Source organism: Aethalodelphis obliquidens, unplaced genomic scaffold (genome assembly GCF_003676395.1).
Source record: "Aethalodelphis obliquidens isolate GAN/ISIS:26980383/991018 unplaced genomic scaffold, ASM367639v1 scaffold5, whole genome shotgun sequence".
Lineage (NCBI taxonomy): Eukaryota > Metazoa > Chordata > Mammalia > Artiodactyla > Delphinidae > Aethalodelphis > Aethalodelphis obliquidens.
The window spans coordinates 35,472,938-35,498,732 of record NW_020837949.1 but is presented as its reverse complement, the minus strand read 5'-3'; the positions used below and the strand labels follow the sequence as shown (position 1 = coordinate 35,498,732).

At 35.3% G+C, this 25,795-nt stretch overlaps 1 long non-coding RNA gene across 1 annotated transcript in view; it reads left to right on the top strand.

The window, feature by feature from the left end:
* Positions 1 to 25,795, top strand: part of LOC113618198 (uncharacterized) — a 632,034-nt gene that overhangs the window by 378,442 nt on the left and 227,797 nt on the right. Inside the window, exon 7 of the long non-coding RNA XR_003431920.1 lies at positions 18,529 to 18,625. This is a non-coding gene — a long non-coding RNA (uncharacterized LOC113618198). The remainder of the gene's footprint in view (positions 1 to 18,528; positions 18,626 to 25,795) is intronic.

Here is a 25,795-nt window from a genome sequence, read left to right as displayed (position 1 = left end):
CACATCCTCACCAACATTTACTTGTATCCTTTTAAAACAGCCTTTTTGGTTTAATATTTTACATGTTTAATTGTTCATCTGTATGGTTCAAATGTGTATTGTTTTTTAATGAATGCATTAGCCTACTTAAAAATTAAATTGATTCTGTTTGAAATATTCATATTGTCTGTACAGAAAAGTGAAGGATGATTATCCCAATTTCTTGCAGGCTACATAGGAGCCTAGGTGCTTGATTAGACAGATTTGGGGGAATAGGACAAAGGAGCTTGGGGTATGATGAACCATATGTCCTAGCTTCTGGCTCTCACAGTAAAACAATTTTTTTTTGAATTAAAATCCTTATTTTATTGTCTTTGTTTTTAGTGAACCATTCTGTAAGCAGCTTCAATAACTCATCTGTAGTTACCCTCAGGGTTCTAGGATGTGATGCATCAGGGTTAAGGGACCAGTATACACCTAGTTCAATCTCTGAAAATACTCCTCACACAGAAGACAAGCAACACAGGCATCACGTAATTCCTCTCCTTTTTTGCCATTTATTCACATAACACAGACTTTGTTGTTCATCAGACTTAGAACACCTTTGCTCTTTGTATGCAGAATATACCTCATAAAGCACATTTTGTAATTATGGGCATTTGAGTTTTTCTAACAAATGCCATTGTTTTAATTTCCCATCAGTCATTTTTAGTGACTCTACTTACAGAGATAAATCCAGGAATTTTTGTGACCTCTAACTTATGAAGTTTAGAGGAGTCATTTTATGGTATATATTACAAAAATCATAACTTCAAAAATAAGGTACAGTATGAAAAAAGGACATAAAAGGATTTATATAAATATATATTTATAAAAAAATCCAAAATTGAGAAAATAAACATTTTTATTATTGCCATCCCATTTCCATAATGCTTTTTTAAAAACATTCAATATTAAAGTATTTATTAATTGCAGATATTTTTCATCCAAGTGAAAAACTATAGATACTTCAGAAATATAGTGTATATATTTTTATAAAAGGTGATTTTGCAAATATTTGGGAAACCAAAGGTACATAACATTACATTAGTTTACTTAAAATAAAATACAACTACAGAAATTTTTTAAATTAATCATCTCCATTTCTTTGATAAGAAACTTAATGAACTTTTTTTCTCCTTTACCATCGATGGTTTTATTTATTTTTTTTGCAGGTTCTTATTAGTCATCAGTTTTATACACATCAGTGTATACATGTCAATCCCAATCGCCCAATTCAGCACAGCACTGAGCCCACCCCACCACGGCTTTGCCCCCTTGGTGTCCATACGTTTGTTCTCTACATCTGTGTCTCAACTTCTGCCCTGCAAACCGGTTCATCTGTACCATTTTCTAGGTTCCACATATATGCGTTAATACATGATATTTGTTTTTCTCTTTCTGACTTCACTCTGTGTGACAGTCTCTATATCCATCCACGTCTAAACAAATGACTCAATTTCATTCCTTTTTATGGCTGAGTAATATTCCATTGTATATATGTACCACATCTTCTTTATCCATTCGTCCGTCGATGGGCATTTAGGTTGCTTCCATGACCTGGATATTGTAAATAGTGCTGCAATGAACATTGGGGTGCACGTATCTTTTTGAATTATGGTTTTCTCTGTGTATATGCCCAGTAGTGGGATTGCTGGGTCATATGGTAATTCTAGTTTTAGTTTTTTAAGGAACCTCCATACTGTTCTCCATAGTAGCTATATCAATTAACATTCCCACCAACAGTGCAAGAGGGTTCCCTTTTCTCCACACCCTTTCCAGCTTTTGTAGTTTGTAGATTTTCTGATGATGCCCATTTTAACTGCTGTGAGGCGATACCTCATTGTAGTTTTGATTTGCATTACTCTAATAATTAGTGATGTTGAGCAGCTTTTCATGTGCCTCTTGGCTATCTGTATGTCTTCTTTGGAGAAATGTCTATTTAGGTCTTCTGCCCATTTTTGGACTGGGTTGTTTGTTTCTTTAATATTGAGCTGCGTGAGCTCTTTATGTATTTTGGAGATTAATCCTTTGTCCGTTGATTCGTTTGCAAATATTTTCTCCCATTCTGAGGGTTGTCGTTTTGTCTTGTTCATAGTTTCCTTTGCTGTGCAAAAGCTTTGAAGTTTCATTAGGTCTCATTTGTTTATTTTTGTTTTTATTTCCATTACTCTAGGAGGTGGATCAAAAAAGATCTTGCTGTGATTCATGTCAAAGAGTGTTCTTCCTATGTTTTCCTCTAAGAGTTTTATAGTGTCCGGCCTTACATTTAGGTCTTTGATCCATTTTGAGTTTATTTTTATGCATGGTTTTAGAGAATGTTCTAATTTCATTCTTTTACATGTAGCTGTCCAGTTTTCCCAGAACCACTTATTGAAGAGACTGTCTTTTCTCCATTGTATATTCTTGCCTCCTTTGTCATAGATTAGTTGACCATAGGTGCGTGGGTTTATCTCTGGGCTTTCTATTTGTTCCATTGATCTGTGTTTCTGTTTTTGTGCCAATACCATATTGTCTTGATGACTGTAGCTTTGTAATATATTTTTCCCTCAAATCCGCTTTGGCTATTTGGGGTCTTTTGTGTCTCCATACAAATTTTAAGATTTTTTGTCCTAGTTCCATAAAAAATGCCATTGGTAATTTGATAGGGACTGCATTGAATCTGTAGATTGCTTGGGTAGTATAGTCATTTTCACAATATTGATTCTTCCTATCCAAGAACATGGTATATCTCTCCATCTGTTGGTATCACCTTTAATTTCTTTCATCAGTGTCTTATAATTTTCTGCATACAGGTCTTTTGTCTCCCTCGGTAGGTTTAGTCCTAGGTATTTTATTCTTTTTGTTGCAGTGGTAAATGGGAGTGATTCCTTAATTTCTCTTTCAGATTTTTCATCATTAGTGTATAGGAATTCAAGAGACGTCTGTGCATTAATTTTGTATCCTGAAACTTTACCAAATTCATTGATTAGTTCTAGTAGTTTTCTGGTGGCATTTTTAGGATTCTCTATGTATAGTATTATGTCATCTGCAAACAGTGACAGTTTTACTTCTTCTTTTCCAATTTGTATTCCTTTTATTTCTTTTTTCTTCTCTGATTGCTATGGCTAGGACTTCCAAAACTATATTGAACAATAGTGGTGAGAGTGGACATCCTTGTCTTGTTTCTGATCTTAGAGGAAATGTTTTCAGTTTTTCACCATTCAGAATGATGTTTGCTTTGGGTTTCTCGTATATGGCTTTTATTATGTTGAGGTAGGTTCCCTCTATGACTACTTTCTGGAGAGTTGTTATCATAAATGGGTGTTGAATTTTGTCAAAAGCTTTTTCTGCATCTATTGAGATGATCATATGGTTTTTATCCCTCAATTTGTTAATATGGTGTATCACATTGATTGATTTGCATATATTGAAGAATCCTTGCGTCCCTGGGATAAATCCCACTTGATCATAATGTATGATCCTTTTAATGTGTTGTTGGCTTCTGTTTACTAGTATTTTGTTGAGGATTTTTGCATCTGTATTCATCAGCGATATTGGTCTGTAATTTGCTTTTTTGTAGTATCTTTGTTTGGTTTTGGTATCAAGGTGATTGTGGCCTCATAGAATAAGTTTGGGAGTGTTCCTTCCTCTGCAATTTTTTGGAAGAGTTTGAGAAGGATGGGTGTTAGCTCTTCCCTAAATGTTTGTTAGAATTCACCTGTGACGCCATCTGGTCCTGGACTTTTGTTTGTTGGGAGATTTTTAATCACAGTTTCAATTTCATTACTTGTGATTGGTCTGTTCATATTTTCTGTTTCTTCCTGTTTCAGTCTTGGAAGGTTATACCTTTCTAAGAATTTGTCCATTTCTTCCAGGTTTTCCATTTTATTGGCGTAGAGTTGTTTGTAGTAGTCTCTTAGGATGCTTTCTATTTCTGTGGTGCCTGTTGTAACCTCTCCTTTTTCATTTCTAATTTTATTGATTTGACTCCTCTCCCTGTTTTTCTTGATGAGTCTGGCTAATGGTTTATCAATTTTGTTTATCTTCTCAAAGAACCAGCTTTTAGTTTTATAGATCTTTGCTATTGTTTTCTTTGTTTCTATTTCATTTATTTATGCTCTGATCTTTATGATTTCTTTCCTTCTGCTAACTTTGCGTTTTGTTTGTTCTTCTTTCTCTAGTTCCTTTAGGTGTAAGGTTAGATTGTTTATTTGAGATTTTTCTTGTTTCTTGAGGTAGGGTTGTATAGCTATTAACTTCCCTCTTAGAACCGCTTTTGCTGCATCCCATAGGTTTTGGATTGTCATATTTTCATTGTCATTTGTCTCTAGGTATTTTTTGATTTCCTCTTTGATTTCTTCAGTGATCTCTTGGTTATTTAGTAACGTATTGTTTAGCCTCCATGTGTTTGTGTTTTTTACGTTTTATCCCTGTAATTCATTTCTAATCTCATAGAGTTGTGGTCAGAAAAGATGCTTGATATGATTTCATTTTCTTAAATTTACTGAGGCTGGATTTGTGACCCAAGATGTGATCTATCCTGAAGAATGTTCTGTGCGCACTTGAGAAGAAAGTGTAATCTGCTGTTTTTGGATGGAATGTCCTATAAATATCAATTAAATCTATCTGGTCTATTGTGTCATTTAGAGCTCCTGTTTCCGTATTTATTTTCATTTTGGATGATCTGTCCATTGGTGTAAGTGAGGTGTTAAAGTCCCCCACTATTACTGTGTTACTGTCAATTTCGTCTTTTATAGCTGTTAGCAGTTGCCTTATGTATTGAGGTGCTCCTATATTGGGTGCATATATATTTATAATTGTTATATCTTCTTCTTGGATTGATCCCTTGATTATTATGCAGTGTCTTTCCTTGTATCTTGTAACATTCTTTATTTTTAAGTCTATTTTATCTGATATGAGTATTGCTACTCCAGCTTTCTTTTGATTTCCATTTGCATGGGCTATCTTTTTCCATCCCTTTACTTTCAGTCTGTATGTGTCAGTAGGTCTGAAGTGGGTCTCTTGTAGACAGCATATAGATGGATCTTGTTTTTGTATCCATTGAGCAAGCCTGTGTCTTTTCTTTTCCTTTTTCTTTTTTCTTCATTTTTTTATTTTTTGTTAAGCCTGTGTCTCTTGGTTGAAGCATTTAATCCATTCACGTTTAAGGTAATTATCAATACGTATGTTCCTGTAACCATTTTCGTAATTGTTTTGGGTTTGTTTTTGTAGGTCCTTTTCTTCTCTTGTGTTTCCCACTTAGAGAAGTTTCATTAGCATTCGTTGTAGAGCTGGTTTTGTGGTGCTGAATTGTCTCAGCTTTTGCTTGTCTGTAAAGCTTTTGATTTCTCCATCGAATCTTAATGAGATCCTTGCCAGGTAGAGTAATCTTGGTTGTAGGTTCTTCCCTTTCATTGCTTTAAGTATATCATGCCACTCCCTTCTGGCTTGTAGAGTTTCTGCTGAAAAATCAACTGTTAACCTTATGGGAGTTCCCTTTTGTGTTATTTGTCGTTTTTCCCTTGCTGCTTTCAATAATTTTTCTTTGTCTTTGTTTTTTGCCAGTTTCATTACTATGTGTCTTGGCATGTTTCTCCTTGGGTTTATCCTGTATGGGACTCTTTGCACTTACTGGAATTGGGTGGCTATTTCCTTTCCCATGTTAGGGATGTTTTGACTATTATCTCTTCAAATATTTTCTCTGGTCCTTTCTCTCTCTCTTCTCCTTCTGGGACCCCTATAATGCAAATGTTGTTGTGTTTAATGTTGTCCCAGAGGTCTCTTAAGCTGTCTTCATTTCTTTTCATTCTTTTTTCCTTATTCTGTTACGCAGCAGTGAATTTCACCATTCTGTCTTCCAGGTCACTTATCCATTCTTCTGCCTCAGTTATTCTGCTATTGATTCCTTCTAGTGTAGTTTTCATTTCAGTTATTGTATTGTTCATCTCTGTTTGTTTGCTCTTTAATTCTTCTAGGTCTTTGTTAAACATTTCTTGCAACTTCTTGATCTTTGCCTCCATTCTTTTTCTGAGGTCCTGGATCATCTTCACTATCATTATTCTGAATTCTTTTTCTGGAAGGTTGCCTATCTCCACTTCATTTAGTTGTTTTTCTGGGGATTTATCTTCTTCCTTCATCTGGTACATAGCCCTCTGCCTTTTCATCTTGTCTATCTTTCTGTGAATGTGGTTTTTGTTCCACAGGTTGCAGGATTGTAGTTCTTCTTGCTTCTGCTGTCTGCCCTCTGGTGGATGAGGCTATCTAAGAGGCTTGTGTAAGTTTCCTGATGGGAGGGTCTTGTGGTGGGTAGAGCTCCATCGATAGTTTTGTTCTCAGATGAAGTACAGACTACCATTGTCTCAACAGGCTGAATGTGGAAATAAAAGCAAACCTGCTAGGGTTGGAGGGTCTCCTGCAGAGGCAGGGGGTGATTGTGGCTTACTGTGGAGACAAGGACCTAAAACAAATTTTTAATGGCATTTTTATTAGTGTGCATGTAGGTGATAACTTATTAAAATAGCTCTTGAATATTCTCAGTTAGCCAGATCTATTCAGCTCTTCCAAAGCCAGACAGTAACATTTCTTCCACATTAATACCTCATTTCAGAACTGTTCTTGTCCTGATTCAATTGTGTGTTCTCTCTCTGTAGGCTTTTTCTTTAAAACATAAACCTATGCTAGTCCCTACTTCTCTGTCCCAGCTGGCTGCTTTTTTATACCATAACTTTTGCTCTAACCCTAAAAAAGTGTCTTTATTAAGATACATTATTTCTTATAAAATTCTCTAAGAATACTTTTGTCTGTGAAACTAGAATAACCAAATTGAAAAACACTGTTTTTTTCGTTGCTACTGTTGTTTTGCCATCTTAAGAAAATATAGTAATTTACTCTAGTACAGTGATCATAAGGCAAAAAGATAAATTGGAAGTTTGTTTTAGTGTATAACATGGAAATTTTCATTAAGATGAAGTCTAAAAATTATCGTAACATCAGGAGTTTAGGCAAGCATGTATCAATATTGAAAGTAGATTAGTGAGCACAAAAAACAAGTATTTATTTTTTTCTGTAAGATTTATCACCAAATCAAATACTGAATTATTGGAGGCAAGGTGAAAAGGAATCTGATATTGGGAAGACCTGGTCTTCATTTCTGAATCCAAGAGGAGAGCAGAGCTTCAGCACAAGTCCCTCCTATCACTTGCCGGGTGTTGAGGGGACAATAAGGAGAGCCTGGCACTCAGCAGGTTGCCTGCCACTGTAGGGAAGGATACCTAATTGAAGAAAAACAGTTATTTGCATTAGCCCTTGCTCCATATTTTCCATCTCCAGAAGGGTTGATAACTCAACTGGGGGCAAAGAGTGGGAGGAATAACAAGTTCCACTCTGGCCTCTTTTTTTCCAACACAGTTCATAGGAAACCTGAATTTTCTGGGTTGTTAGGATGAGTGCTCAGATTAATAAAGTGTGCTTTAGTTCTCATTTGGCTATAAATCCTTGTCTGTATATTCCACAGGCCATTACCTCAGCAGGATGGAGGGGAAGCGTCATCAAGAACCCTTGTTTTTGCCCAAATGCCCTTCAGATTTCTCTCTGCCAAGATTTTGCTCATCCTGTGTCCTCTAAGTAGAATTCCTGTTAGTCCTATCCACCCATCATGAACTCTTTCCAACTCTTCCTCCCGTAAAGTGACTAAACCCTGATAGAATTTTGCTGGTGGCATTTATATAACTTTTTTTTTTTTTTGTGGTATGTGGGCCTCTCACTGTTGTGGCCTCTCCTGTTGCGGAGCACAGGCTCCGGACGCGCAGGCTCAGCGGCCATGGCTCATGGGCCCAGCCACTCCGCGGCATGTGGGATCTTCCTGGACCAGGGCATGAACCCATGTCCCTTGCATTGGCAAACGGACTCTCAAGCACTGTGCCACCAGGGAAGCCCCTATATAACATTTTGTTACATGTATTTTTATAGACTTTTTTAGAGCAGTTTTAGGTTTACATAAACTTGAGCAGAAAGTACAGAGTTCCCATATAGCCCCTGCTCCTACACATGCACAGCCTCCTCTACTATCAATATCTTGAACCAGAATGCTACGTTTGTTACAAAGGGTAAACCTTCATTGACACCTTATCATCCAAAGTCCACAGTTTACATTAAGGTTCACTCTTGGTGTGGTACATTACAATGGTTTTAACAAGTATACAGTGTATCCACCACTATAGTATTATACAGAATAGTTTGATCGACCTAAACATATGTAGTTATTGACTTACTCCCCTTATATTTTAGTAATATAAAATTCTAAAGGAGAGGGCTGAATTTTTTTTATTGTAGTCTTCCCTGTTATAAAACGAACAGTGTTTTGTGTGAAGTTAAGGATTAAAAAAATTAATTGAATGGGTAATTTTCAGTGATTATAATATAGAAAGAAAATTGAGCATCTTGTATGCAGCTTAGTTCTATTGAAATGCAATCCTGTTTTTTTTTTTTTTGCGGTATGGGGGCCTCTCACTGTTGTGGCCTCTCCCGTTGCAGAGCACAGGCTCCGGACACTCAGGCTCAGAAGCCATGGCTCACGGGCCTAGCCGCTCCGCAGCATGTGGGATCTTCCCAGACCGGGGCACGAACCCATGTCCCCTGCATTGGCAGGCGTACTCTCAACCACTGCGCCACCAGGGAAGCCCTAAATTGTCATTTGTAATATCCAAAAGCTAAAGACATTTTCATTGCCTTGAGTATAGGCAACCAACTATCTATATTTACTATCTATATTATATATATCTATAATCTGTATATTACTATCTATATTATATATATATATATATAATATATCTATCTATATTTACCACGCGGAACGGCTGGGCCTGTGAGCCATGGCAGCTGAGCCTGTGTGTCTGGAGCCTGTGCTCCACAACGGGAGAGGCCACAACAGTGAGAGGTCCACATAATGCAAAAAAAAAAAAAAAAAACAGACAATTTAGTAAACAAAATCCTATATAGTACTTACAACCAAATTAAACAAACTAAAAAGAATAAATATAAGGTCCTGTATAGAGGGCCAAAACTTAATGCAGGAACTGTTACTTAACATTTAAAGTACCACTAACTTTTTAAAGCCTAGATATTATGGTTAATGATACACCTGAACTGAGTGAACTGCTTACTCTAAAGAAAATGTAATAATAAGTCCCTAGCAATATATTAATTATATCAAAATTTACTTCTCTACTAAATATTATTGTACACTTAGTAGATGCAAGTCAATGTGTTCTGCAATGCAGTTGTGATAGGCAGAAATAAAGGCTGCCCTAATATATATCTACATCATATTTCTAAGAGTAGATGAATATGATACTTTACATGGCAAAAGTGACTTTACAGATGTGATTAAATTAAGGGCCTTGTGATGGAGGGATTATACAATCCAATTCTTTGGGTCCTTAAAATTGGAGAACCTTTTCTGGTTGTGGTGAGAAAAAGATGTGATGACAGAGGCATGGTCAGAGAGATGCTACGTGGCTGGTTTTGAAGATGGAGAAAGGGAGCCAAGGATGAGCCAAGGATGCAGGCAGCCTCTAGAAGCTGGAAAAGTCAAGGAGACAAATAGGTTTTCCCCAAGAGCTTCCAGAAAGGAAAGCAGCCCTGCCAACACCTTGATCTTGCCCACTGAGACCTCTGTTGGACTTCTGACCTACAGAACTATAAGATAATAGATTTGCATTTCTTTAAGCCACTACATTTGTGGTCATTTGTTACAGCAGCAATAGAAAACTAATTCCAGCAGCCCCTTATTCTTTAGTGAGGGAGTTTTACATAAAAGAATTATCTAATCACAAAGGTGAAAATTACTCTGAAGGAAAAATGCCCAAAACTGTATGAGCCTGTCCATATCCAGTCTAATTATTGAATTGGTGACCAGGAAGGATTAGACATTCGTGAGTGATGAGTGATGATCTGGACAGTCATAAAGGCATGGTCAGGGACCACTGAAATACAGTGTTTATATGGGATAATATTGCAGTAGGGTTCAGTCAAGGAAGCAGAACCACTATGAATTCAGGAGTAGAAATTGATTATAGCAATTGAATATCAGAGGACTTATGAACCAGTCAAGCTAAGCCAAGCATGTTTAACCACTAAAGAGGGACCATAATGGAGGAGTCAGTGGGAAGTTGTTGCCTTTGTGTGTCTGTAGCTAAGGGTCCAGTGAGAGGTCTGGGGCCGTTGTTGAACAACAAGCCATTAGTCAGGGAGAAGATCTTTTCCATGGAGTGGAAAAGACAAGGAGTACCTGAACCTTGGTAGTACCTTTGCATCTATCTGTCACCACATCTAACCACAACAACATTCGGAGAGTAGGGGCTGCTGTGTCACTTCTGCCTCCATAGCTTATGCAGATTTCTCTCGACCAAATCAGAACCCATACCCATACAGGGAAGGGGATTCTGGGAAGTGCAGTTGCCAGCTTCATCAAGTTGACAGTAGAATTATTCATCACTACAGGAACCATACTTTAAGAGTAGCACAGATAATTTTTGTATTGGCATGGAAGGCGTCTAGGATGGTTTGGGAACATTAAAACAGAGCAATGTGAGAAATTCTACTTCGTCATTTTTTGTGCATCCTTTCATATCTACACATTCAGGTGTCAAGGTCAACTAAAAATTACTGTTACACATTTTTTTCCCCAAATTTTTTAACTGCTTGACTTTCTTCATAGTAATTGATTTTACTCTTTTAGGGGCATTAATGAGAGAAACATCAATTGTATATGCATTGTGAGTAGGAAAAATCCAGTCGTCCTATGTGTTTATCCTTTACTCTCATACCACTACCACACTCACAACTTTTCTGATATCAAGTTTTTCCCACACCAAGCAACTTTTTGTGACACCAGCTATGTGTCATACAATTTAACTCAATTCCGACACTGTCTGCCTGAAGATAGCCTCAGATCCCACAGGTTAAGGGCTCAGTCCCATGAGACTGCCCCCTACTTCGGATGCCAATTGCAAGTAGTAGTCCCCAGGTTATCCACAAATTCTGTCTGAGTTGGCTAAAAATCGGAAGTTCCCATGACCTCCTCCCGCTCGGATTCGGTTATTTGCTAGAACAGCTCACAGAGCTCAGAGAAACACTTACATTTATCAGTTTATTATATAATATTAAATAATAAAGGATGTGATGAAGCATATAGATGAACAGCCATATGAAGAGATACACAGGGCAAGGTCTGAGAGGATCTCAAGCACAGGAGCTTCTGTTCCCATGGAGTTGGTTGGGGTTCATCACCTTCCCTGTATGTGGATGTGTTCATTAACCTGGAAGCTCTTTGAACCCCACACTTCGGGGGTTTTTATGGAGACTTCATCATGTGGGCATGACAAATCACAAACTCCATTTTCAGCCCCTCTCCCGGCTCTGGAGAATGGAAGTTGGGGCTGAAAATTCCAAGTTTCTAATTATGACTTGATCTATCTGGTAACCAACCTCCATCCAGGATCCCACAAGAGTCACCTCATTAGAACAAAAGATATTGCTATCACTCAGGAAATTCCAAGGAATTTAGGAGATTTGAGTCTGGAAACGGGGTCAAAGAACAAATATTTAGAATAAAACATGCTCCTAATGCTCTTATTACTTAACCTCCGTGCCAGGGACTGGGGACAGAAACCAATATAAATATATTCTATACTTTCACACATTGAAGGAATAACATATACTGAATGAATTGTTCCAAGAAGAGCAAGTTAACAATATTTTGATGTAATGGATATTTCTTTTCATTTGCCTGAAGATGACCATATTAGAGTATTATTTAGGCTTTAAAAATAATCAGCTTATTAGAAAATACCACCAATTTCTTCTTAGAAGAATTATTTTGTTTTTGAGATTTTTATATTATTGTTCTTGAAACCTTAATCATGTACTACTCAACTTAGTGTCTTAAACAAGATATTTGAAAAAATTTTTAAATATATTACTGATCTGTTTTCTATAAAATATTCGAGAAATTCCAATTTTAGTACTATGCAAGTTATTGAAATACAATATTTCCAAGTTTATTTTGTTGTATTTCAGTTGTTATGGTGGCAAATATTGTACATATTTAAATGTGGGATAGCATTTCATATAAGGATCAGTAAAATCCCTAAAGTATTTTAAGTAGTGGAGACTGTCGATGTCAGTTACTTTATAAATTTTGTCAGTGATTTGGATTGCCGTGCACTGATGTGTAGAACATGTGAAGGATATCTCTAGGGTTTAACTTATACATCACAAGTGAAGTCACCATCACAAATTATCACACTGTATATTTTTCAATCCATAAATAAGCCCTTATTATCTATCTTCTTAATGTTATAAATCATTTTCATAAAATAACTATACTGGTAAAAGAGAAAAATATGATGTCATAGTTGAGTTGAGTTTATATTTTCTATCCTATCATAAAAATATTTAACAACCCACATATAATGGCCATTTTTCTCAATGCCATAAATATTAATTCAAGTACAAGTTATTTATATCTTAAGATATACTGCTTTCTATTATAGTTCACCTATTTATCTATATCTATATCCATACATATATCACACACTCGTATGTGTGATATATATATGGATATAGATATAGATAAAACTGTAAGAGAACAATTACCCACACTCCTCTTGTAGCTTTGTAGCTTAATATAACAATTTTTAGTTATGTTTTGTTTGGCTGGCACAGTATTTACAGAAATGTCTTTGAAAGGCTTTAAGTAGTGCAGGGACTCCCCAAATCCATCCACAGGCTCCCCCCCTCCCTATCACCTTTTGCCTGCTTAAGTCACACATTTATATTTTCATTAGCCATCTGTAGGCATTTCAATTAGCTGATTCCTTATCCACAACATATTATATATCACTCTCTCCTGTAGCTTAGTTTTATGAATCCATCTCATCTGCTATCCTTTAAGCATCTTGGGGATATGGGCTATGTTCTGTTCATCTTTGTATTCTCCAGAGTGCTTTCCACAAAGGAGACAGTCAATAAAAATTTATTGAAATATTCGAGGAAGTGGGAAACAGCTTCAGCATATACACAGGATGCTCCCTGAACATTTAAAGAATTAAAAGCAAATTTCATATTTTATAAAACTGGTGTTTTTAGGAATGTAGCTATCTCTGGTAACAAAATAAGTATACCTTATGGAATAAATAAAACCTTCCCCAAAATAATAACCATCATTCCTTAATCTTATTTCTTCCTGAGATCTAGAATTTTATTACCTGAGTCTAAGACTGCTAGGTTTTCTTTAATTTTTATGTTACTAAGGTATCAAATGTACATGCTTTAAAAAGTCATATATTTCAATGAACATGTAACAGAAAATAATAGCACCCTGATGTGTGTGTATGTGTATATTTGTGCCTTAAGTAATGATAAAAATTTAATAAGAATGTGAGATGGACTATAATTATTATTAGGATAAGAAAAGATTTTAAAAACTGAGTAAAGTGCATCTGAATCTCAACCTCGGCTCCATTCATTCACACTCCATAATAATAAATCAGTGATCATCTGAAAATGTCGCTAGTGGGTATAAGAATCATCATTTGTCTTAGATAAGTAAACAAGCAAATAGTGTTCATATGTTATTCACGTGAGGTCACTAATAACCTATGAAAAATGGCTTTGGGTACCAGAGAATTATTTTAGAATAACATAGATCTTTGAATGACTTTTTTACCCTTAAATACTTTTAGATTACAAGGCCAGAAATGATCATGGATATAGTCTCCAAAGAAAGCCCTTGAACAAAGATTTACAATTCTCTTAGAACCAGATATGGAAGAAAACCTTTCTTAATACAACTTATTTTGTTATTCACAGAAATTTGGCATATCGTCTTATTGGCTTTTACATCATTCAAATGACTAAAAAGAGGATGTTGTATTAGCAATGCTTCAAAAAGACATTTCTTAAACCCTGGGACAGGTAATTCTTTTCCATGACTATAATGCCAACCTGTATCCCTCACCCATAAAAGAATCATCTGGCATATTTAAGGAATAACCAGGATTCAGTTTGTATATATGACACCAGTGTACCCAGAAAAAATGTGAAAAAAAATCCATTAAATGCTTTGTCACACTTCATAAAAATAAATTTCTTGACTCAAATGGAAACATCTTAGTTACTTTATAATTAGCATTGTTGGGTTATAAAATCAGGAAAATTCAAATTGTGTAAACAAAACTAAAACCCTTTTATATTTCTATTGTGTCAGAGAGCTGATAGTTCATACCATGGTAACACACTATGGTTTCATACTGTACTTTTGTCTAGAATTTTTTTGTTTGTCTGTATTTTGGTATACTTTTAGTTTCTCATATCTGGGAGGGATCTCAAGAAAAAAGGTTTTATAAAGAAATGTGAGACCTCACAGTGGATTTACAGTTATCTCGCATGCTTTTAATTCAAAAGTTGGGCATTGAAATAGCAAGCAAAGGATTTTTAAAGTCATATTATTATTACATTAGATTATAATAAAGGTGATGAAATCTCCATGGAAACGCTTGCAGTAGCCACATAAATATCATGCTAATTTCTTTTCTTTATTATCATTAATCAGACATGAACTCTTAATGAGAGAATACTTCTAATGATTTTGATTTGCAAGCCTTTGTAATTTATTAACTTCTTCAAATTGAAAATCTCCAGGGTGAAAAAAAAATCTCATTTTTATGTATATTCTGTCAGTTCAGAGCACTTTACCAAGTCCATCTACCATGAGAATGCAGCCAACTTGCAGACGAATTTTTTGATCTATAGAGCTGATTACAGCTGCATTTTATTTCCAATTAGAGATAGGAGTTAAGTTCAGTGATGGATCCTTAGATAACTACCTTGAAAAGCCTAAATCCAAGGCCAACTTCCATTCCATTCAGGAGATATGTAGCATTTCAAATTCCCTCAGATGGAGAAGGCTCTACTGTGGCCCTGGAATAGTTTGCCTGGATTTAAATTTTGGCTTCACTTCTTGCTATGGCTATGATCTCTCCATGCCTCAATTTGATTATCATTAAAAGTTGAATAAAAAGTATGCTGCATAATATTGTTTTGAGAATTAAATCCAACAACCCACATAAACTGCTTGGCTTAAAGTGATGTTCAGGAAGGTTAGCTCTAGCCTGAATAAATGACCTTGAGACAATTTCTGAACTCTGAATAATTTGTAGTGTATCTTGATGGTTTTCCCCAGTTCTTCTCCATAAAGTAGAGACAAATAAAGGGTCTTGGTGGAATACATATTTGTTGGTTGCGTTCTTTAGGGCAAGGTTTCACAACCTCTATCTATAACGGGCCATAAAATAAAAACAGGCTGTAGGCTGGATTTGCCTGCTGGTTGTCATTTCCCAAGCCCTTCCTTAAAACAAAGAAATGCCATTTTTAGTGAATGATAGATTCATCTTTTAACAGGTTCTATTTTTTTCTAATTAAAGTTTAATCCATACTCACTGTGAAAGAAAAAAATAAAATAATTTGAAAAATATAGAAATGTTTAAAAGAATATACAACTTTTAATCACATAATTCATGAGTAACTGCTTTGAACAGTGGATGATTTTATAGAATTCTATTTATCTGCTCAACAAATTAGAAATACACTATGAACATAATTTTAATTCCTATTCTTTCTATTTAGCATTATACAATGAATGCTTTTTTAAAAACCTCATATTTATGTATCTTTCATTATACTGTACTAATTATACCTCATAAGTTAGTATCTATTAATAATTTACCCCTTCCACTAGATTGCTTTCAATTTAAGACTAGATACTGTCTTACTTATCTTTGTAAGTCTTAGTACCATGACTGGTACATGGTAGGTGCTAGAGATTGAACCAGTTTGAAAATTAAAGAACATAATTACCCTTTACTCGATGTTATAGCTTAGAGTCCTGGCCCTAGTTCAAAGAGGACATTATCACACTCATTACCTGCTAGCCAGTTATGCAAAAAGCAAAAGTAGCATAATTTTTGATTACCAATTCATTTTAGAGAGCTCATTACTTGAAAAGAATAATATATTTAGTCAATTTCCAAAGTTCCAGTATTTCTTTCATTGCCTGAAAAGCAGTTTCACTTAAAATAATTTCCTCCAAATTGTTTCAAGTCAAATACTTCTGAATGACATTTCAGTTTGTACCTGAAATTCAATATTCAGTACTACAGAGGATAATATGTAATTTACCAAAAAAAAAAAGAAAGAAAACGTTTGAAGACACTTTATCAGAATACAATGAACCATTTTTCTATGAGAAGCTACGTTTTCACATACATCCTATTCCACAAAGTAAACACCAAGAAGAAAGATAAGTGTAACTTCTTTGGTGAGAAAAGGTGTATCTGAGCTTATGTTGCATTTAGGAACACAAACTAGTTTACATATTTTTGCTGATGAAAAAATTCACTCACTAGTCCCAAAATAGTCAAAAATGTACTTTAATTCATCAGCTCAGTTGAAATGTTTGATTCCCTGGTAGTTTTTGGATTAATCTCAATATGCTTTTCTCAAAATAAACTCTATCTTGGAAATCTGGATAAAATATCATCCTGAGCACAGGCATCAAACTCTATTTTTCTCAGTTCCCTATTAAAGTGGTCAAAAGTAAGTAGGAAAATAGGTGCAGGGTAAATTAGCTTTATCCCTGGAAACTTGAAAAGTTGGCATCTGTGCAAGGCTAACTGATAATTTTCTTTCATATCCATCCACCCTCACATACACACACTCTGTAACATAGGGAGCTACATTTCCCATGCTCCCTGCACATTGGCTTCTGTGTTGAATACTTGAAATATTGGTGGGTGGAAGATGAACAGAAACCAGGGCAGGTCTCCTCAGTATGATATCTTTGTAGTTTCTGGGGATCATCCATGACTTCTGCTCCTACTCAGATACCACTTCCCTACTTATGTCCTGACTCTCAACAGGTGGTCTTCGCTGTGATTCTAGCTCTCAAGGGACATCCTGGGGTTCTAGGCTGTGGTAACACCACATGTTCTCTCTTCCCATTCTCTTGTCCTCTTTTCTGTATGTTCCAATTTTTTTTTTTTTTTTTTTTTGCGGTACGTGGGCCTCTCACTGTTGTGGCCTCTCCTGTCGCGGAGCACAGGCTCCGGACGCGCGCAGGCTCAGCGGCCATGGCTCACAGGCCCAGCCGCTCCGCGACATGTGGGACCTTCCCGGACCGGGGCACGGACCCGCGTCCCCTGCATCGGCAGGCGGACTCTCAACCACTGCGCCACCAAGGAAGCCCTGTATGTTCCAATTTTTTGTCTCTCTGTGATTTGGCATGAATATTTGTTCCCTTCTGATCACTAATCCAGTTCACTAATTCTTACTTTGGGTCATCTTCTGTCAAACTCATTTACTGAGTCTTAATTTTAGTTTTCTTATTTCTAAATTTTCCATTTGTTTCCATTTCAGAGTTTCCAGTCCTCAGCTGAAATTCTTAATTTTTTTCTCTAGTTTATCATGTTATTTCAGTATACCATTTATTTTAGAGTTGATGTCTAGTTAAATCCAATGTCTGGATCATATGGTCTATTTCTACATTATGTTTTTTTCTTTCTCTTTTGGTCATTTGGTCTTGTTTCCTGGAGTGCAGCATTTTTTGCTGGAGTGAAAAACACTGATTATCAATTCTTATAAATATAATTTGAGGTTCTGATGATGCTATAATGCTCCACATAGGATTTTCTTTGTGTTGGTAAAAATTAATAAAGGAGTTGATAATCTTAAATCAATCAAATCAATTGCCCTAATTCAGAGACATATTTCAGTATTTGTGAAGGGGGTTTTATTTCTGTTTTGCCCTTACTCCTTCCAAGATGTAAATCTTCAATGGTCTCAGTGGAATCCTGGGCTGTTAACCAATGTCCCATCTCCTTGTGATTTCTAACCTCTAATTTTTGTTCCTCCAGCCTCTTATGACCTCTGAAAGCTCTGTTCAGCTTCTCAGCCTCCTACCTACTATTTTATGCTCAGCTTCTCAGTCTCTCAGCTGTGTTTTATAGATTGGAAAATGCTTCAAAAGTAGAATATTGGATTCACTTATCTATGTTCATCCTCTTTGGAAACATTGACTCCTCTGGTCCTTGCTGATTTCTTAACTAATGCCTTCAAACAGATTTTTAAAAAATGTTTTACACAGATATAGCAGTCATTCTTGGTGGAAGGGTTGGCTTAATATAATCTAGTCCAAAAAAATGATCAAAATCAAAAGGAAAAAATTGAATAACAACTAAACAGCAAAAAGTGGGAAAAAAGGAATATTTTTAAAATCTAGAAGCAAATCATAAAATGAGAAATGCAAATATAAAAATAATTTTGAAAAATAAGAATTGTGAAATTATAAAATAAAAATCCAGCAGATTTTTTGGAGTTTCTAAAGAGCCAAGAGAACCAGCACCATCTCCTAGTTTTGACAGCGAAACCATTTTCTTTCCCAAGACATATTTCTCCCTTGCTCTTCCATAGGAGTTCTCAGAAGGCTGAAGATGAGACAGAGCCTCTTTGTGAAACGTCCACAGTTCCTGCGGAGGTGCTCTGGAATTTCTCTGAAGTCCTGGCCCAAGTAGGTACATCTTTTTGGTTACCAAAGGGTACTTTGGAGGGAAATAATTGATTCCAGGTCTGAATCATGGAAGATACAAAAGGAGTCTGGAATATCTTGTTGTGTTAGAAACTAATAAAGTGTTAAAAATATGATAGATATATAATTAAAGGGCAAAGGAACCAACTTAAATGTCTCCCTTTGGACAAATCTGGAATAATTTGAGATAAATTGAAATAATGATAGGAATAGATTATGAAGTAATAATCCATTTGTCCAAGCTGATATAAATCAGAAAATACAAATAAGTAAATAAAGGAGTGATAAAAGAAAGCTCTTCCTTAAGTAGAGTGGCAACTAACAAGTACAGAAGAAATAATACAATTAGAAGATCATTAATGGTTGCTGAAACTAGTGGGTGAAAGCTTGGTGAAAAACAGGATATTTATGTAATACAAGATATTTCCCCCCAAATAACTCATTAATTACACAGGGGAAAAGTAACCTCACAGTGAAGAAACCTGGTGGATACTTCCTTAAGTAAGTGATATAAGGTAACAATGCCAGTAATAGGACAAACCAACCTCATATTTCTCCTGATACTGAAAAGTATATATATTTTCTGTGGTGATCTTGCCCAAAATGCATAAGTTTACTCTAACAAGAACGTGCCAGATACATTAAATGCAGGGACATTCTACAAGATAACTGGTTTGTAGTCTTCAAAAAATGTTAAGATCAAGAAAAACAAAGACAGAAAAGCTGTGCAAGATTAAATGAGGCAAGAGACATGACACCTATCGGCAATCCATGATCCTGGATGGGATTCTATATTGGGCAGAAGAAGTAAATGTTAGGACAATTGACAAAATTTGAATATGAACTGTGGATTAGATAATAGCATTTTATCTATGTTACATTTTCTGATTTTTGATAGTTTTACTGTGGTTATACAAAAGAATGTCTTTGTTCTTAGGAAATATATATTGAAGTTGTATGTTGTGTGTTTGTAAGTAAATATATATATATGTGGAGAGAGAGAGAGAGAGAAAATAAGTGGGACCAAATATACCAACTGATGATCTAGGTAAAGGGCAAATGGGAATTCCTTGTGCTATTTTAGCAACTTTTTTTATAAATCTGAAATTATATCAAATTAAAAGTTTACAAGCAAACAAACTAGATGACAAGAAATCCTCAAAACTATAAAGTATATGTGGATGGAGTCCAACCACTGAGGGTAGAAAGAAGCCAGTGATATTTATAACTATGTAAGAGGAAGCAGAGGGCAAGAAAATAAAGACAACATCCTGATAGAAGAATAGGCAACAGATAGTTCATAGGGAAAAAATACAAATGGCCCTTGAACATATTAAAATGTGTTCAGTTTCACTGATGAGAAAATGAAACGTCATTGAGAAATTTGGTATGTTTAAACAAAATACTTGCCAAGGTTCTGGGAAAATAGGTATTCTTATATGTTTTTGATAGAAAAGTGATATGCAATGTCTAGCAAAATTGTACCTGAGTTTACCTAATTACCTACCAATCCCATTTCTAGAGATCATCCGGATGATACACTATAAAAATATTAAAAGACGTATGAACAAGGCCAATAAGTGCCAAATGCCCATAAACAAAGAAATGGCTGAATTTAAATGAGAATACATTTAAATGTAGTTTAATTAAATACACTAAATACACTACATTAAATACACTCAATGTAGTATTATGCTCCTTTAAAAAAAGGAGATAGATCTCTACACACTACATAGAGGTACCCAGGACAGCTTTTTAGGTGAAGAAAATGCAAGTTGAAGAAAAGTGTGTATAATAAACTGCCATTCATCTAAGAAAAGAGGGAAAGAAATAGCAGTATATTAACATATTTGTTTATAGTTAAAAACAGGAGGGGGAGAAGCCAAAAAGTGGAAGAAAAATGGTTGCCTACAGTGGAGTGGAGGGAAGGGGGGGAGGAGGAGACAGAGAACTTCTCTGAATATACCTTATTTTATACATTTGGCACAAAGATGTGAACAATTATTTAATAGATAAAATATAAAGAGTAAACGTACATTTGGAAACATTTAATTCTTTAATAATCAAATAAATGCAAAATAAAGCAACAGCTTGGATGTAGAGAAGGAGAGTAAGAAGGGTGAAGGATTACTCTGAGGTTGTTGCCCTGAGCAACTAGAAGAATGACTGGTCATTGATGACATGGGAAATACCTTGAGGAGGAAGATGAGAAGCCTGATTTTAAGTTAGGATGCCTTAACACTCCACCAGTGCTGTTGGTGTCTGTTTACCTCTGCAATTTGTGGGCTCTATGACCTTGGCCAGAGCTTTCCTGAGCTTCAGTTTCCACATCTTTAAAATGAGCTTAATAATAGTGCCCTACACTAGGGTTATGGTAAAGATTGAATGAGATACCGCACATAAAAGCTCTCAATACAGTGCCTTAGACAATAAAAGCATTCAGTAAATACTCAATTTTAAAACAAACCTTGTTTAGTATTATTAAAATAATGGTTTGTTTGAATTCAAGCATTCTATATTAACAACTTTTAGTTACGGAATGAAACAGTGATTTAAAAAATTATTAATGTTCATACAGATTTAAATATGTCCCAAAATAATTCTTACACCTAACATTCATTTTAATTACTTTAGTCATTACAAAGCCTGCAAGCTTCCATTCCTGCTGCTGACACTGATTATGTATACTTCTGTCAAAGAATCAGGAAAGAAGGAAATAATAACCAATATTCATTGCATGTTTACAATATGCCAGGTGCTTTTCTAAATGCTTTAATTTATATATGTATTTTGCATATTTTTTAACACATTCAGTCTTCATGACACCCAGTAGGATAGCTTCTATTGTATCTCCATTTTACAGATGAGGAAACTTGAAACAAAGAGTAATGTTTAAGGTATTTGGAACAGAGACCAACCACCCATTTCATTTGTGGAATCTGCTATAAAAGACAACATACACTGAATCAGTAAAGACATAAACTTCTTGAAGAAAAATCAAATGAAACATTTTCTGCAGAAAACTTTGAAGTTCACATGCATTTGCTCATACAGTATTTCTGGACATGTGCTGTCCAATACAAGAGCCACCAGCTACATACAGAGTACTTGAAATGTGGTTGGCAGAAATTGAGATGTGCTGTAAGTGTGAAATACACAACAGATTTTGAACTTAATATAAAAAAAAATGAAAAACATCATGTTAATAAATTTTGTACTGATTGCATGTTAAAATTATAATATTTGATAATATTAAATAAAATATATTATTAAAATTAAAAAAAAAAAGTTGCCTTAAGACATCCAAATGAGAAGCCAACCTGCCCTTTGAATATATGAGCCTGGATCTAGGATAAAGTTCCAGACTTTAAAGGCTAGTGTTGCCCACAAAGAGATAATATTCAAAGTCTTGAAATTAGATGGAATCATCCTGCAAGTGACTGTATATATACAACAGTTCTAAGGACTGAATCCTATGTTCAGTCCTAATGCATGCTAATGTTTATGTGTGGGGGAAAGTGGAGGAATCAGTAAAGGAATTTGTGAGACAGACGAATACTTAGGAGATTGTGTTTCTTCTGAAACAAAAAAAGTTTCAGGAAAGAGAGAAATAATCTAAATAAGATCTGGTCTTACTAAGAACTGATCATTGGATTCATCAATATGGAGGTTACTGAAAAGAAAGACCAGTTTCAGAGAAGTGATGGGGTGAAAATCATTCAGGTGGGTTCAAGAGAGTAAGAGAATAGAAGGAGAGGATTTGTGGAAAGTGGTGTTAGAGAACTTTTTTTGAGGAGGTTTTCAATAAAGGGAAGTAGTGAAATAGGGAAATAGCTAGAGGGATTTGTGTCAAAGAGGGCTTTTCTTTTAAGAGGGGAGAAAGTATTGTATATAGGCTAATGAAACTTTATTAGCTGAACACAAGTTTGTATATTTATTTCTCCATGTGGTGAAAGAACCAATATTATTGTCACTGAAGCAGTGATATATATACATGGCTATCTTCAATCTTTGAAAATCTAAGTAAATTATTACATGATTAAGCTAAATATTTGGGCATTATAAATGACACTGTAACTTTTTCCACCCCTTTATTTTAATATCAAACATATTGATGTTTTTATTATCATTTACAGATAAATTTCCTTTGATTCAAACCCAGAGTGTCAGAGAGAGAATATGAAGGTCTAGTCTGATTTTCAAGAGCAAATCTTTTGTATTGCCGATGTTGACTCTCCAGACCATATGTGGAGGAACTCACATTCACATATTATCTAAATCAAAAGCTAGTGTAATTTGCATTTTATGCAAGATGGGTCATACAGAAGGATCTTTGTTCTGACAGATATTTTCTCCCACAGAAGTGCTTCATTTTGGTTACGGTTTGGATTTGGTTTAGAGTTCTTCCTTCAATGTTTTTCTTTAGTAAGGCTAATGGGAAGTGCTAATGTGTTTACCTCATGTGAATACTTCAACATGACAATCCTTTAGGTCTATACTACCCATTATGGTAGCCAACAAATGGCTATTCAATACTTGTGATGTGCTTCATGCAGCCAAGAAACTGAATTTTCAATTTCATTTAATTATAATTAAATTTTTTAAATGAATTATTTAAAAATATTTTTCCATTAAACACAACTTTACTGCTTTCATAGGACTGCAGTTCACTTGAACCATTGAAAATTTAGTGTACAGTCGAGATGAGCTTTTTGTAAAATAAACAATGAATTTGAAGATTTAGTATGAAAAAAGGTGAAATATCAACTTGATAAATTTTTATGTTGACTGTTGAAATGATAATAAGTTGGTTTAGATAGAATAAATAAAAATTAAAATATTTTCTTTAGTTATAAAATATTTTATGTAAAATAAAATTTGAAATATTAAGAATAAATATGCTTTATTTTTTTAATGTGGCCCTTAGAAAATTCTAGATTACAGATGTGGCTCACATTATATTTCTACTGTGCAGCATTGCTCTAGGTTATTAAACATAAACTTTATGCCAGATGAATAGGAACGTCCATAGGTTGCTGCTGTTGTAAGGCATCTTTCTGTCTAGTGAGGCCAAGAGTATTAGTTCACCCTCTTCATTTATTTACTCTGTGGCTTCAGAATTAACATGGAGAAGCTTTGGAATTAGGACTACTTTTTTAAGATAATCATCTAACAATGTAAGGGTGCCAGAGAAGATAAGGGACCTTTCTTTTGGGATGGTTTTAAGAAGAGCTTGAATCAGTACTTTTTGATAGAGAAAATACAGGGAGGTGATAGAGAAATAAGTGCTTGTCTTGTGAAAGCTTTCCAGTAAGTTTCTTACTTTCAAAGTCAGGGACAAAACTGATCTACACAGGTACCTTGCAAGACAAATTGGTAACATGTGCATTACAGGTCAAGAGTTAAAATACATACTGGCCATTCATGTTTTGAGTTTTGTTTTATTTTGTTTGGTTGGTTAATGGTAGTGTTTTTTGTTTGTTTTTTTGATCATTACTTTTTCTTTTTCTTTTCTCTTTCTTTGCTTGTCTTATTTTATTTTTCCAAGAAAATAGCAGGGCAGCCTGACCAGCCCTGGGCAAATGTATCAGAATGGAGAAGTTTTATTTGGCATCTTCTTTTTCTCTTGGTGACATCCTTTCTCCTTTTGGCAGTATGTCCAATGCCTAGGGCTACCCAAGATCTCCATTTGATGCCCCAGCCAAAGATTTCCTTTTTGCAAGAGAATAAGTCAATCTGTGTTAATATATTTAATGACCATTTATTACTATTTCATGGGCATGATGCCTTATCCCAATAGAATAGATATTTCAGGCTCCATGACAGGTAATTTGTTGATACATTCCAGGAATGTCAGAAGTTTTGGACCAAACTTGAATTTTACTGTTTGACAGCTGTCTATTTCTCCTACTGGGCCTATTAAGGGTGTGTTGCTGGGTCCTATTAAAAGCAATTTAATTTATTGAATCTTTTATCTTTCTGGCAAAGGAAAGTATATAATTTTCCAAAGCTCTTGTAGAATGCAGTACTCTCTATGCAGAGGTAAATCATTCATTTACAAAATTCTCATATTCTCAGAGTTCCTTAAAAAGAAACTCATAATCTTTGATGCAGCAATGCTGCATACTCTTCACCTAACCTGTGTAAGAGTTTCATGTGAATATTTGATGGGAGGCATTCCTGAGTTAGTGTAACTTTATTTATCCCTTGGTGCGTGGGATTTCATTACTTTGGTCCATGTGGGATAGTCCTCAGAGTGATGGATGACTCACTATGAAACAGCTGTGACCTGAAAGAGTTCTTGCTGGCATTGCATTTTCTGTGTAAATTTGATTTAAGAAAAAACAATCACCATTATGTCATCGCATTCTTCTGCTTCAGTGTTGGTGGCTACACTCCTTGAGGATGGAGTAACACCCTCAGACAGAAGTGGGGGCGGGTGATGGAACAGTTGGGCTGGTGTGGACAGCCTGAAGATGAAGGAAGAAAGATGACAATATATATAAGCATTTGCAGAACTAGACAGCATACAAGCTGGCCTATTTACTATTAAAGCTAGGACAGGCCCATTATGTGATGCTTTGAAATTCCGAGAAATGGGCTACTGGGACTGGTAATCATCAGTGAATGCTGTGTGAGTCAGATCCTAGGCAAAACTACACGGTGCCTAATCAGTCTCATACCCTCTTTCCTGTAGTGCTCTTTTGCCTCATAGCACACTCCCCTGCAGTCCATTTCCATCCCTTTCTAGAAGTGGGATCTTGGGCACATCCATAGCTTATCTGGTTTTCAGTTCCTTCATCAATAAAAAGAGATAAAAATTGTATCCATTTCTTGAGGCAGTTTTAAATATTAAGTAAATATGTGTAACATTTTTAGAACAGTGTCTGGCCTATGTATGTACTAAGGATGTGTGATTTTTATTACTTTAGAAAAACCAAACAGAATCATTTGGTATAAAGCTCAAGACCTTGGATCTGCTCTCTTTGAACAAAACTAAATAATCCAGATTTCTTTCTTTCTGGTACCCTCATCAAAACTTATTGGTCTTGTGTACCATTTCATCAGAGCCTTTCCCCCCAATTTCAGATTTTTAAAAGTCTCACACCATAGTTAAAATCTGGATCTGGGGTGTAGATGATTCTTTTGTAC